General features: G+C 45.2%; 1 long non-coding RNA gene across 1 annotated transcript in view; it reads left to right on the top strand.

The window, feature by feature from the left end:
• LOC141421706 (uncharacterized) overlaps positions 1-9,180 on the top strand; it is a 30,230-nt gene extending 21,050 nt beyond the window's left edge. The window contains exons 3-4 of the long non-coding RNA XR_012446381.1: positions 3,106-3,188; positions 8,831-9,180. This is a non-coding gene — a long non-coding RNA (uncharacterized lncRNA). The remainder of the gene's footprint in view (positions 1-3,105; positions 3,189-8,830) is intronic.
• Positions 9,181-12,855: the final 3,675 nt, after the last annotated feature.

The following is a 12,855-nucleotide window of genomic DNA, read 5'->3' as shown; positions in this document are numbered from 1 at the left end:
GAACTCTCTGGTAAGACCGGAGATGGTGAAGGAGATGCCCTAATTTGAGGACCGGTCAAGGTGGGAAGAGGAAGTTTTTCCTCCTCCTTTATGACCAAGGCGGGCGTGACTGGGGTTTTAGCCCCGGGGGCCGAACTGGAGGGGTGGGTCAGAAAAACTGTTAACCAAGGGGGAGGGTTCCTCACCAGATCCTCCCAAACCAAAATGTAAGGAACTTGGTCTGGATGGCCTCGATTGTCTGGCTGAAAAATGACTGCTTTAACCTTAGTGATCAGGTCTAGGGAGAGGGAACCTTGAATGGGCCACCCGACTCCAAAGGTGGGCCACTCTGCAGAACAAAAGGTGTCGAACTTACCTTTCTTGATGACCAGACCCGCATTTAAGGCCCTTTCTTTAACTTCTGGAAAGTGAGAAAGGATCAGAGACTTTGGGGTTGTTTGTCCCTGTCCCATTGTGGAAGGAGACTCAAACACCAAGAGAGATAGAACAAAAAGGGTAAAGGCAACAATAATTCCACACACACACAACACTCTCCAGCACTCGCTCGGACCGGTCCTTCTCTCACACTGGTGCGCACCCCATTCAACCTCCTCACCGTCCAACTGGGATATCAGGCCGAAAGGCGTCCACTTGACGGGTGGTCGGTCGACTAGCTCAATTAGTTCTTCACCTGGCACCAGGGTTCCTAAAATGCTCGAGCCCAAATGAGAGGAAAGCCTCTCCCAATAGGACCCTGTGGTCCTCCTTGCAAGATTCCCAGAATGAATCTCCCTGGGGATTGGCCGAATCCCCGCCGCGGCCCAAATGGAACACTCAAGTTCCTCCAAATGAGGGTCTGGGATCCCCTCCCAACGCCTAGGACTTGGGATCGCCCCTGCTTTCTCGCAGGCAGGTTCTGTCTCTCGAGAAAATGAAATCTCGGTGGGACCTCCAAATGTTAGGACCCGGAATCCTATTCCCCCGAGAGACAGAGAGCCAGGCGTGAATGCAATCAACAAAGCAGAGTTTATTGGACTGGCTAGCCAGGGTCGAGCTCCCACACGGACACGCAGGACCGGTTAGGAAAGCAAGACCCTGAGCCTCTTAGGGGGAAATCTTATATAGACTGCAGTGGCGTGCATATTTTTGTTATCAACATTAGACAAGCAGGCAGAGCACATCCTGCACGTACTTCACATCTTGCTCGTACCTCACATCTTGCTCGTATCTCACATCTTGCTCGTATCTCACATCTTGCATTCCTCACATTCTATATGCCCTAACTGAGCCCTGCCGCATTGCTTATCTTATCTACATGGGATGTTTGGTACTGGTTTCTCCAACAAGGGGGTTGGGGCCTGCTGAGACCTCATATTCCTTTCAAACTAACCAAAGGTGGACTGATCTGAGGTATAAAACTTGTTCTGAACCCTGTCTTGATGTGTTACACCCTTTTGCCTAGCCATTTGCCATTTTCTCTCTTTTAATAGAATCCTAATAAATCTTTTCTTTTTCCTAAAAAAGTCAAACTACTGGATTTGAATTCTAGTTCTATCTCTGACTGTGGCAAACATTCCTATTTGTTCTCTAGGATTCATTCTCCTTTTCTGTTCTGAATATTAGCTGAACATGTGGCCTGCCAGAAAAAAGAGACTACATTTCCTAGCATCCTTTGCAACAGGATATGGCCATGTGACCACATTCTGGCCAATGAAACACTAACAGAGCTTCCAGGTCATTCCCTCAAAGGAGGGTGGGTTAAATTTTCTACTTCCTGTCTTCCTGGAAGGAATGCAGAGATAAGCTTGCTCCATCTTTGAGAAGGAGGGTAGGGTATCCTTAGGGAAAGCAGAGCAACAAAAAAAGAAGGAGCCTAGGTTTCCAACAAGGCCTTATCAGTCCTGGACAGGTCACAGTGAGATTGATGTGAGACAAAATTAAACTTCTTTCTTCCTTAAGCCATTGTTACTTTAGGCCTTATTATCAGTCAAATTGATATCCTAAACAATAAGAGTGACTAAAAAAGCAAGTTACTTTATCTCTATGGATCTGTTTTTTTAGGATAAAATGTAGAAAAAAAAATGTATTAATAGCTTTCTTTCAGAGATAAAGTATGTAAAATGGCCGGGAGCTGGTGGCTCATGCCTGTAATCCTAGTTACTCAGGAGGCAGAGATCAGGAGGATCATGGTTTGAAACCAGCCTGCACAAATAGTTTGTGAGACCCTATCTTGAAAATACCCATCACAAAAAAGGGCTTGTGGAGTGGCTCAAGGTGTAGGCCCTGAGTTCAAACCTCAGCAATGAAAAAAAAAAAGTTGATGAAATGATTAAAGATTTTTTTGGCACATAGTAAGTACTTTTTGCCTTTATTAATACTAAAATCAATTACAGAATGTCATTGTGCACATTGTACTTCTAAGTTTGTCCTCTACACAGCTGTCCTCTTCTCACTGATATTTGAGTATTTTTGTTCAACTGTTAAACACTATTGTTATATTTGACGAGTACCAAGTTGAATTTCCTGAACATCATAAGGGTATATTCTTTTAAAGCAGTTATCGTAACTTCCAGAATATGACTTTCATTATTCCAGGAGAAACTTAAAGTTAATCATTAAGGGTGATATAGACTTGAGAGAACTCAGTGATAGACAGCTTTGAAATTCATTAAAATCGGGACTTATGCCAGGTATGGTAGTACATGCATGTAATCCCAGCACTCAGGAGGCTGAAGCCATCCTGGGCTACAGAGTGAAACCTCGTCTCAAAAACAAACAAAAATCTTCAGATTTATGTTCACAACAGGAACCTGAGGAGTCACATAGATAAACTTGAAATTTCCAGAACTGAACTCATCTCTGTGGTCTTCCCTGAATTCCACCCTCTTTCATTATTATTTATCAACTTACCTGCCAAAAGGAACTCAGCCCTAGTCACATGAAATTAAAATCCTATCTGTGTCCCCAAGACCTGGAGACCGAGCTGCTTCTGGTGTATGAAGTGAATTGGTGATCCTCCCATAGGCATTCATGTTTGTGACCTATAAAGAACTTTCCAGAAGGAAACAATAAGACCTCGAGTTTCTCTTTTAATTAATTAATTTTTAATATCTCTGTTCTGCTCAGGCTGTGTGGACAGAGGTGGCTTTTGGACTGAGGCCAGCTGGCCGGAAAGAATAGCAGTACCTATGAGGAGACTCAAAGTCAAGGTAGGGTTCTGTTCTGGAAAGCAGACTCTGGTTCTGTCATCCAGCCATCGGCTTTCATGGATGGGCCCAGGGATAATGGCTAAATGTCACAGAAGAGTTCGTCACTAAGAGTGAATCATGGTCCTCCTGACTGGAGCAGTGACATCGGCAAAGCTCAGGGCCTGTCTCGCCCCTTGGCCTGAGGCTACATGCCTGCAATCTTGCTGTGTTCAGGGCCTGGTCTAGAGTTCCCAGTGCAGGCTGGCTTGTGTGCCTCAGTTGCAATAGTAGGTCTAGGAATGGATGGGGCCTTGGCCATTGTGCAGCCTCTTGAGGACATCAGGCCTCGCCTCCCCTGGGTGGCTTTCTTCGGGGGCCCTTATGTCCTAAGGCATTGTGGAAGAGAAGGGCTTATCACGGTGGTAGCCAGTGCTGACCCTTTAGGTCTGAATGAGCTCCCCTGGGACTTCCCAACTCCATCTTAAGAAGGACCCTGCTGTGCTGTAGTGTGGCTTGTCCCTCAAGGGTCCATGTGTTGGACTAGTGTGACAAAGTGAGAAGTAACGGGTCCTATAAGAGTTGGGGCCTAGTGAGGTCATTAGGTCACTGGAGATGCTGACCTCAGATGGGATGAAGGTAGTTCTTGGACTCCTGAGTTAGTTTTCAGGAGAGTGGATCACTATAAAAAACCGAGATGGGCCCCTCCCTCCTCCCTGGCTTCCTGTTTCATCCTGTGATCTCACCCTCTCCCGCACACTCCCAACATGACGCCGTTCACCATGGACTCTCACCAGAGCCAAGCAGAAGCCAGTGCCATGCTCTTACATCCAGAACTGAGCTAAATGAGCATCTTTTCTTTTTGTTTTTTGAGACAGGATCTGGCCATGTAGTCCAGGCTGGCTTCAAACCCTCATTCCTCCCGCCTCAGTCTCCCTAGTGCTGGAATTACAGGTGTGCACTACCAAACCTGAGTTAAACCTCTTTCCTTTACAAAGTGCCCAGCTTCAGGTAATTCATTATAGTAGCAAAAAATGGACAAATGCAGACCACCAAGGAGGAATGGAAATAAAAGGGGGAAGGGAAGAATGCATAATCATTGCTTGACTATAGGCTTTTTTCTTTGAAAATCTGTGTAAAGGAACCTAACAAACTCGTAACAGTGGCTTCTTTTTGCAGGTTGGTGTAGGAACCGGGTGGACACAGATTGGGCATGGGAAATGCCTCTCTTTCTTCTTATACTTTCTTGGGTTTTGCAGCATCTATGAAACTGAGTCAAAAAATAAAATGAATTAAATTATGGTAAAACTTCTGTCTTCAGAAGGTTTAGGAAGACTGAGCAGGGGTACCCTGGAGAAGAAAGAGAGAGGAAGTTACTATAGGTTCAATTTCTGCTGCTAGGCTGGGACTCCCATGTCTCTGTCACAAGATGGGAGGAATGGGAAGAGCCGGCTTCTTCAGCCCTGCAAGCTCCACCTCGCTGTAACTCCACCATGAAAAGACCGTGACCTCATTTTGGATCCAGACTTAGTAAAACAGTCACCGTTATAATCTTGTCTCTGATGCCTCTGCAAGGCTCTGGAATCTGGGTTTTCTCCATCTCCTGCCCTGACTGCTCCAGGAGCCTTCCCAGTGGCTTCTGATCCCATGAATCCAGCTACCAAACTTGACATTTCCTTTCTGAAGTGAAAATCCAAATATGCCCTTCCAAGCTGAAAAATCCATCAGCAGTTGTCCACTGAGCATGAGAAAATCTAGATGCCAAAGCTTGGCAAGGCGGTTCATGCCTATAATCCCGGCGCTGGGGAGAATGAAATGGGAGGATCGTGAATTTGAGGCCACCCTGAGCTACACAGCAACATCTAGAAGCCTTCTCTGTCCTTCCAGGACCTTGCTGCTCTCCCACTCACCTTTGCTATATTGACATGTGACTTCTTGTGGTTTCTGCAGCATGTCCTGTCTTTTCATCCCCCAGCCCTGACTCCAGCCAACACATAGCACTTTGGATTTTTATAACATTTTTGTTTTGGTGTACTGGGGTTTTGAACTCAGGGCCTCACACTTGCTAGGCAGGTGCTCTACCGCTTGAGCCACTCCACCAGCCCCACCCATAACATTTTGAGCATGTGCCTATTAACACTTCTTTCACTCTGTTGGCGTTATTTCTACATTTTTCTCAGCCTCAGCCTCAGGACAGGCAGGCATGATGCCTACTAAATCTTTGTGCTTCCAGTAGTCAGAGGATACCCAGGCTACAAATGGATGGACGCTGTGTTCTGAATTAGATCTTCAAGGCCAGCCATATGGAAGAATTGCCAAGGTACCTTGAGGTGAAGCTGGCCGTCCAGAACTCTGTAAACTTGGCACTGTCCCTGGCTAAATAATGATGCCATTTAAACACTACAATTGGCTCCATCCCTGACTAAACAATAACTGGAGTTTAAACTCTAGCCAGATAAATCCTTAGCTCGCTTTAAAAACAAAAAAAGTGGTTAAGTACTTGAAGGAGATGTAGCCTTCTCTTAGGAGCACAGTGTGAATTCTTTGAGAGTTAGGCTAGGCCACATTCATTAGCAGCACAGATAGTGGCACTGCAGCAACCATGTGTGGACAGATTCACTTTGGGGAAACTCCAAGGAGTAGAGTAATGGCATTTTTCCTTCCAGCGTGGAGAGTTGAGTGTCGTTTTCACATGGTATGACTTTCTGCAGAGTACTGTGGGGATGTTAACAGGCTTAAAAACTGCTGAAAAATTAAAGCCCACAAAAATTTTTGCCTTTTTTTTTTTTTTTTGCAGTACTGGAGCTTGAACTCATGGCCTACACCTTGAGCCACTCCACCAGCCCTTTTTTTGTGATGGGTTTTTTTCGAGATAGGGGCTCAAGAACTATTTGCCCAGGGCTGGCTTCAAACCCCGAGCCTCCTGATCTCTGCCTCCTGAGTAGCTAGGATTACAGGTGTGAGCCACCTATGCCTGGCACCTGATTTTTTTTTTTAATGTGGTAAATGTACATAACATAATTCATCATTTCAACCATTTTAAAGTGTGCAACTATAGAAAACAATGATGTAATGTACATTTCAAAAAGCCAGAATAAACAGTGAGTGTGGTGGTACGAGCCTGGGTCTTATAATAAGGCCATATCTCAAAAGATCCAAAAAACAAAGGTAGAACCAAGGATTTTGAAAGTTTTTACTATGAAGAAATGATAAATGTTTGAGGAGACAGACATGTTTAACCTGACTTAATCTTTTTTTTTGAGACAGGGTCTTTCTATGTTGCTCAGGCTGAGATCAAGCCCCCCCCACCCCTCTCCCCACAGCCTCAGCCTCCTGAATACCTCCACATGCCCAGGTTTAACCTGATTTAAATATTATACAATGTATACATATGTCAAAATTTATTCATACAGTTTTTATGTTTTTGCATATCAGTTAAAAATTAATTTCAAAAGCTAAAAAATGAGCTGGGTGCTGATGACTCATTCCTGTAATCCTAGCTACTCGAGAGGCTGAGATCAGGAGGATTGAGGTTCGAGGGTAGCCCAGGCAATTAGTTCACAGGACTCCATCTCCAAAACCAAGCAAAATGGACTGGAGGTATGACTCAAGCAGTAGGGTACCTGCTTTGGAAGTGTGAAGCCCTGAGTTGAAACCCCAGTCTCACAAAAAAAAAAAAAAAGAAAGAAAAAAAAAAGCGAAAAAGTGTACAGTTTGGTGGCATTAATGTTCCATGACCATGACCTGTGCCCAAAACTTGCTCATCACCCCAGACAGAAACTACCCATTAAGCAATCTTTTCCCATTCCTCCAGCCCCTGGTCACCTCTATTCTGCTTTCTGTCTCTATGAGTGTGCCTGTTTGTGGTGCCTCATACAAGTAGCATCATGTAATATTTGTCCTTTCGTTTCTTATTTCATGTAACATATTTCCAATATTCATTCATGTTGTAGCATGTGCCAGTACTTCATTCCTGCTTATGGCCAAATATTATCTCATTTTTTACATGTAGACACCCTGCCTTATTAACCCACTTATCCATTGATGGGCATTTGGGTGGCTTCCACCTTTTGCCTGTTGTGAATAAGGGTGCATGAACATTAGTGTACAAGATCTGAATCCCTGCAGTCAGTTCCTCTGGGGATGTACCTAGGATTGGAATTGTTGAATCATATGATAATTCCGTTGAACTTTTTCAGGCACCAAACTCCTGCAGTAACTGCATATTTGTATTACCACTAGCAATGCACAAAGGTTCCAGTTTCTCTACAGCCCTGCCAACACTATTTTATTTTCCATTTTTCAATAATGCCATCCTAAAAGCTCTTATAGTTTGGATTTACATTTCTGAAGTGACTAGTGACGTTGAACATCTTTTTATATGTCTGTTGATCTGTTGGCCATTTGTATATCTTCTTTAGAGAAGTGGCTATTCAAAAATTTTACCCATTTTTTCATTAGGTTGCTTACATTTTGGTTGTGGAGTGGTACTTCCTTATATATTCTGGGGTTTTCTTCTGTTTTTGTTTTTGGTTTTTTTGTTTTGGGCTTTTGGATTTTGTTTTGCTTTTTATTTTCTTGAGACAGGGTGTTGCTATGTAGTCCAGGCTGGCCTCAAACTCCTGTCAGCACCTTAGAACTGGGGGCAAGCAACCAGCAGCAACAGGTGACAAGACTGAGAGCCCAGCAAGGTCAAGTGCAGGAGGGGAAGAATGACCAATGCTAGAGTCCCGTATGCAGAATTCAAGGGTCAAGGAAAAGACCCTGAGTTCCCGTCTCCATCCTGCCTGTGCCACGGATGTTGACTGAGAAAGCCTGCTGTGATTCTCCCCCCCAGGGATCTGTTGCAGACATCACCTTCTGAATTTACAACCTGTGATCTCTGCCCCCATGCCAAGCTTGTTTCCAATTTGGGATTCCAGTAGGATCATTTCAGGCCAGGTTTTCTTTTCACTCTGCTTTTAGGGCCTCATCTGAGGCTGAAAATGGAGATGGTAAGATGGGTGAAAGTCCCCATATCCCCAAAATAGAGCCACAGGAAAGGACATGGGTTCATGTGTCTGGGTAGTGCCATGTAGGGGCTCATTCTTCTATGCTGCTGGCTGTATTTGAACCCTGGATCCCCCATTTCTGAGCTTGGGGATCTTGGGATCTTGGGAAGTCATGTCACCTCTCTGTGCCCATTATTTTTCATCTGCCAAAGGAGGATAATAATAGGATCTGCATCAGCGGGTTGAGTGATAAATGAGATAGCTCCTGGAATGTGCTTAGACCAGGAATGGCTCATTGTAAGGCCTTAATAAGCATTCGCTATTATTACCCAACTCCCTCTGGCTCAAGGTACTTCTTAAGCCCTGAGATTGGTGTGTTCCTGCTAGTGACCCCAACTACTGCCCCTCTCCTTGTGTTCTACTCTGTGCCTTTCCTGGATAGCTGACTGCACATTCAACAAATAGGTGATGATGCCGTCAAAGGCAGCCGACACTCATATCTGGTACCATTAGAAACTGAGTCACAGTGCCTAGATGCAAAGCAAAAGAGAGAGTCCCAGAGGAAGGTGAATCACTCAGAGCCACCCCATGGAGAACATCAGTGATACTATGTGATCTCCCCCTTGACCACCTAAATTAGCATCATGCTCACCTGGGAACTTAATATAATTTCAGGGTTGCAGCCAACAGCCAGTTATAGAAGCAGCAAACAAGGCATGGATAGGGCTGGCATGCCCAGGAAGTGATGTTCCAAAGAAAACACACACATGGACTCACACGGAATCAGACTGGAACCATTATGGCAGAGCAGCTAAGAGCATGGGCCCTGGAGTTAGGCAGCCTAGATTCCTACTTCCTGGAACATGGGTAAGTCACTACACCTCTCTAGACCCCAATTTTTATCATCTATCAGATGGAGATAATAGCGCTACCCATGCCATTCCATGTTAAGAGAATAAAGAGTTCATGTTGTGGGCAGGACTGACAATGCTTGGCCTATGGTGGACACTCTTAAAAATGTGTCAGGGGTGTAACCCGTGGTACAATGCTTGCCTGGCATGCACAATGCCCTGGTTTGATCCCCAGCATTGCAATAAAATAAAATAAAATAGTATGGAATGCTTTTGATTTATTCATCATAAACACACAGTAGTGTGTAACTATCAAGGAGAAACAGATGGACAGGGTGACCCCAAATCCACAAGCAGCTTGTCTGGCTGCGTGGTGAAGGAGGAGATAGCTCAGTGTTGTAAGGTTAGCAAAGATAAGGAAGTCTCATGGGCTTTTTTGGAGTTTGTGATTGGGAGGTACGTGGGGAGGGACATTCATTTCACTCAAAATATTTTGGAAGAAGACCAGCTTATATTTTGCCTAGGACTTAAGCATCATCAGCCCCATTATTTTTTCCATCATCCTTTAGTTCAGAGATTACATTAGAATAAATTCTGTGGCCCTCCACACCTCTGGAGAGTGAGTTAGTGTTAGGCAGTGGCCTGGGTGCTGCTCATTCGTGCTTCTCAGTAAATAGGCATGCCAGGTCCAGTATTTGTGACCCCACTGGGTGTCCCACAAACACCTTTGCCTGGCTCTGTGGTCTTATGGCAGTGAACTGCCAGTTCTCAGGTTTCAAATGCCTTTTGGTTTGGCGTATTGGCAATGGCTCCCTTCCTGTCTCCCTGGCATCTCCTGGCACCCACTCTTGTTAAATTCGCTAGCTTGACACAGCAGTACAGCGTGATGACTAAAAGACAACCAGCCAGATCTGATTTTAGTACTTACTGGCTGTGAGTTTAGGCAAATTCTCTCACCTCTCAGAGCTTTACTTTCCTCAACATCAAAACAGGAATGGCCGGCATTTCCCAGCGATGTTTCTAGGAGGAGGTGATAAGGAAGAAGTGCTTAGCACATACCTGGCAGAGCAGTGTTAGCTGAAATGGAGTTATTATTAGCAAGCGGAGGACAGCAGGCCTGGGCTCTGCAGCTGCTCTTCTGAATTCCCACCCGAGTCCCCTCCTCCCAGTCACCAGGTTTTAGGAGTAGAATAATTACTAATGTGTTGAAATCTGGGTGGAGCTTAGGTATATTTAAAATTACTAACCGGCTGTGACAAACTTTCAGCTGTGCAGATGGTAAGGCACCATGCACCAAAGACAAATAATTATTGCTGTTTTGTGAAGTAATTGGGCTGGGAGACAATTTGGGGAGGGTCCTATAGAAGGGGGAGACCATAGCTGAATAGTCTAGAGAAGAACTCTAAAGAACCTCCTACCCTCAAGGGAATGGGGTGGTCAGTCCCTGGCTGGGCTTCAACTGGATTCCTTGCAGAGCTGGGAATGATTGAGCCAGAAGCAAGAGGTACTAGGATTTGTTTTTGGCTCCAGGGAAACCAGACTCTAAGCTGATCATTATTCTATGCTTTCAAAACAAAAAAACAAACAAACAAAAAGAACCCAAGTCATGCCCCCACGCCTCCCAAGCCAGTTTACAGAAACAGTTACTACAACAAGAACTGGGGTACTCAGTGACCTTTTCCAGGGCTGGAATGAGCTCTACTTGGATTCCAGGCAGAAACAAAACAAAGAAATCTTCAGGCCCTCTGGCTCAAAAGAAAATAGTCCTTATCCTTTGAGGTCAGCCTCCTCCCTTCTTGCCTAGCTGGGTTAATATCAAGTGAAGGCCACAAAAGGGTCAAACAGGCTTGTGCTTATCTCCTAGCTCAGTTCAGGCTTTGGTAGCTGAAAGCAAGTGTTTAGCCCAGACCACTCTCCACCAGTTTCAGGTGAACCAGATTTCTCTCCCTGGAGTTCCCTGGAGCAGCTGGCCAAGAATCCCCCTAAAGTCCCCTTTCCTGCTAAGTTCTATCCTCCTGGCTCAGGGACAGTTGGTGTCATGTGGCTCAATTGTACCTTCCTGTGTTGCATTTGTCTCATATACACTTGAACTTTCTGCTGAATGGAGAGCACGGAGTGAAGGGGAATTGGGCAAGCAAAACCAAAAAACAAAGCAAAACTTCCTGTGGCCCTTGATTCGCCCCCCTCCACCACCTATTGGTGCCATGGACTGAACTAAGAGCATCACACATGCTAAGTACACACTCTGCCCTGAGATCCAGGTCAACATTCCCTGAAAAATCTCCTAGTTAGTTTCTTTGGTATGGTTTTCTCTTCTTTCTTTCTCTGTCCCTTCATCTTTCCAAGCTCCTTCTTTGCTTTCCTCCATGATCCTTCTGGATGAAGGCAAATCAGCTCCATCACCAATTGCAGAGTGAAGACAGTTCGCCATGCCACAGCTTCCAATCCTGCAGAGTTTTCTCTCCAATAGCCAATGCCTCTGAACAGAGCTGTCAGGGATGTCCAGAAAAGTCTGAGCCACTGACTGCTGAACTCTTCATGACATTAATCTTCAGTAGAGGCTGGACCATACCCAAGGGAGGGAGCAGGGCTGTAGTTGAGAAAGGCTGCTCAGGCTGGCAGAGTGGCTCAAGTGGTAGAGCACCTGCCTAGCAAACGTAAGGCCCTGAGTTCAAAGTCCAGTGCCACCAAAAAAAAAAAAAAAAAAAAAAAAAAAACAGCAAGAGAAGAACTACTATGAAGTCACAGGCACAGTCCACCAGTTCTCTGCATGTCTCTAGGGCATCGAGGGAAGCAGCCACTTGACCCAGCCTTTTCTGCTCTGTGTCCCACTCAGTGGCTGGGAAATGCTGGCATCAAGACAAGCAATTCGAACTGGGCACCATGGCTCACACCTGTAATCCCAACTACTCAGAGACACAGATTGTGAAGATTGCAGTTGGAGGTCAATCCTGGGCAAGAAGTTATGGAGGCTGTACCTCCAATAAGCATCTGTTTGTTATGCCAGCTAAGCAGGGGCCATAGGTAGGAAGATTGTGGTCTGAAGCTGGTCTTGGGCAAAAAACATGAGACCCTACCTAAAAAATATGTAAAAAAACAAAAGGAGGTTGGGGTGTAGCTCATGGTGGGGTACCTGCTTAAGCAGGGGTAAGGCCCTGAATTCAAATCCCAATACTAGAAAAACAAAAGACTGGAGCAATTAAAACACTGTAGTAAGTGCAAGTATATAAGGTCCCTATCCCACAGTTCTCTGGTGGCCATAGGACATGCATCTGAGCCCAACAGGACTGGGGAAGGAGTCAAAAAGGAACCCTGGAGTTACTTTATTCTTAGGTCCCCAGTTGGAAATCCACCAAGCACCTTTCTCTGAGAAGGAACTTCTCCCTAGGAAGGCTGGACTGCACCTGCAGGGCTCCCTCTGTGGAAGAGAGGGTTGAGAATCCCTGTGGTGTAAGGGGAAGTAGAAGCTGGGATTTCCCCTGGGGCTTCTCTTGAGTTACTCAGTTTCACCTGAGCTTTGAATTGGAGCTTTGGAACAGAAGAGTGAAACCACCCAACACACCCAACTAATGACACCAAAGAAGAAAAAAATCTTCCTTTCCCTTACACATGGGTGCCTTAGACATAGAAATGGTTTTAGTTTAGCCAGGCACAAGTGGTTCACACCTGTAATCCCTAGCTACTCAGGAGGCAGAGATCAGGAGGATCATGGTTCAAAGCCAATACTGGGCAAATTGTTTGTGAGACCCTATCTTGAAAAAACCTTCACAAAAAAGAGCTGTTGTCATGGCTCAAGATGTAGGCCCTGAGTTCAAACCCCAGTATGCAAAAAAGAAAAGAAAGGAAGGA

This window comes from Castor canadensis, chromosome 3, assembly GCF_047511655.1.
Source record: "Castor canadensis chromosome 3, mCasCan1.hap1v2, whole genome shotgun sequence".
In the NCBI taxonomy this organism is placed as follows: Eukaryota; Metazoa; Chordata; class Mammalia; order Rodentia; family Castoridae; genus Castor; species Castor canadensis.
This window is presented reverse-complemented; position numbering and strand designations above follow the sequence as displayed.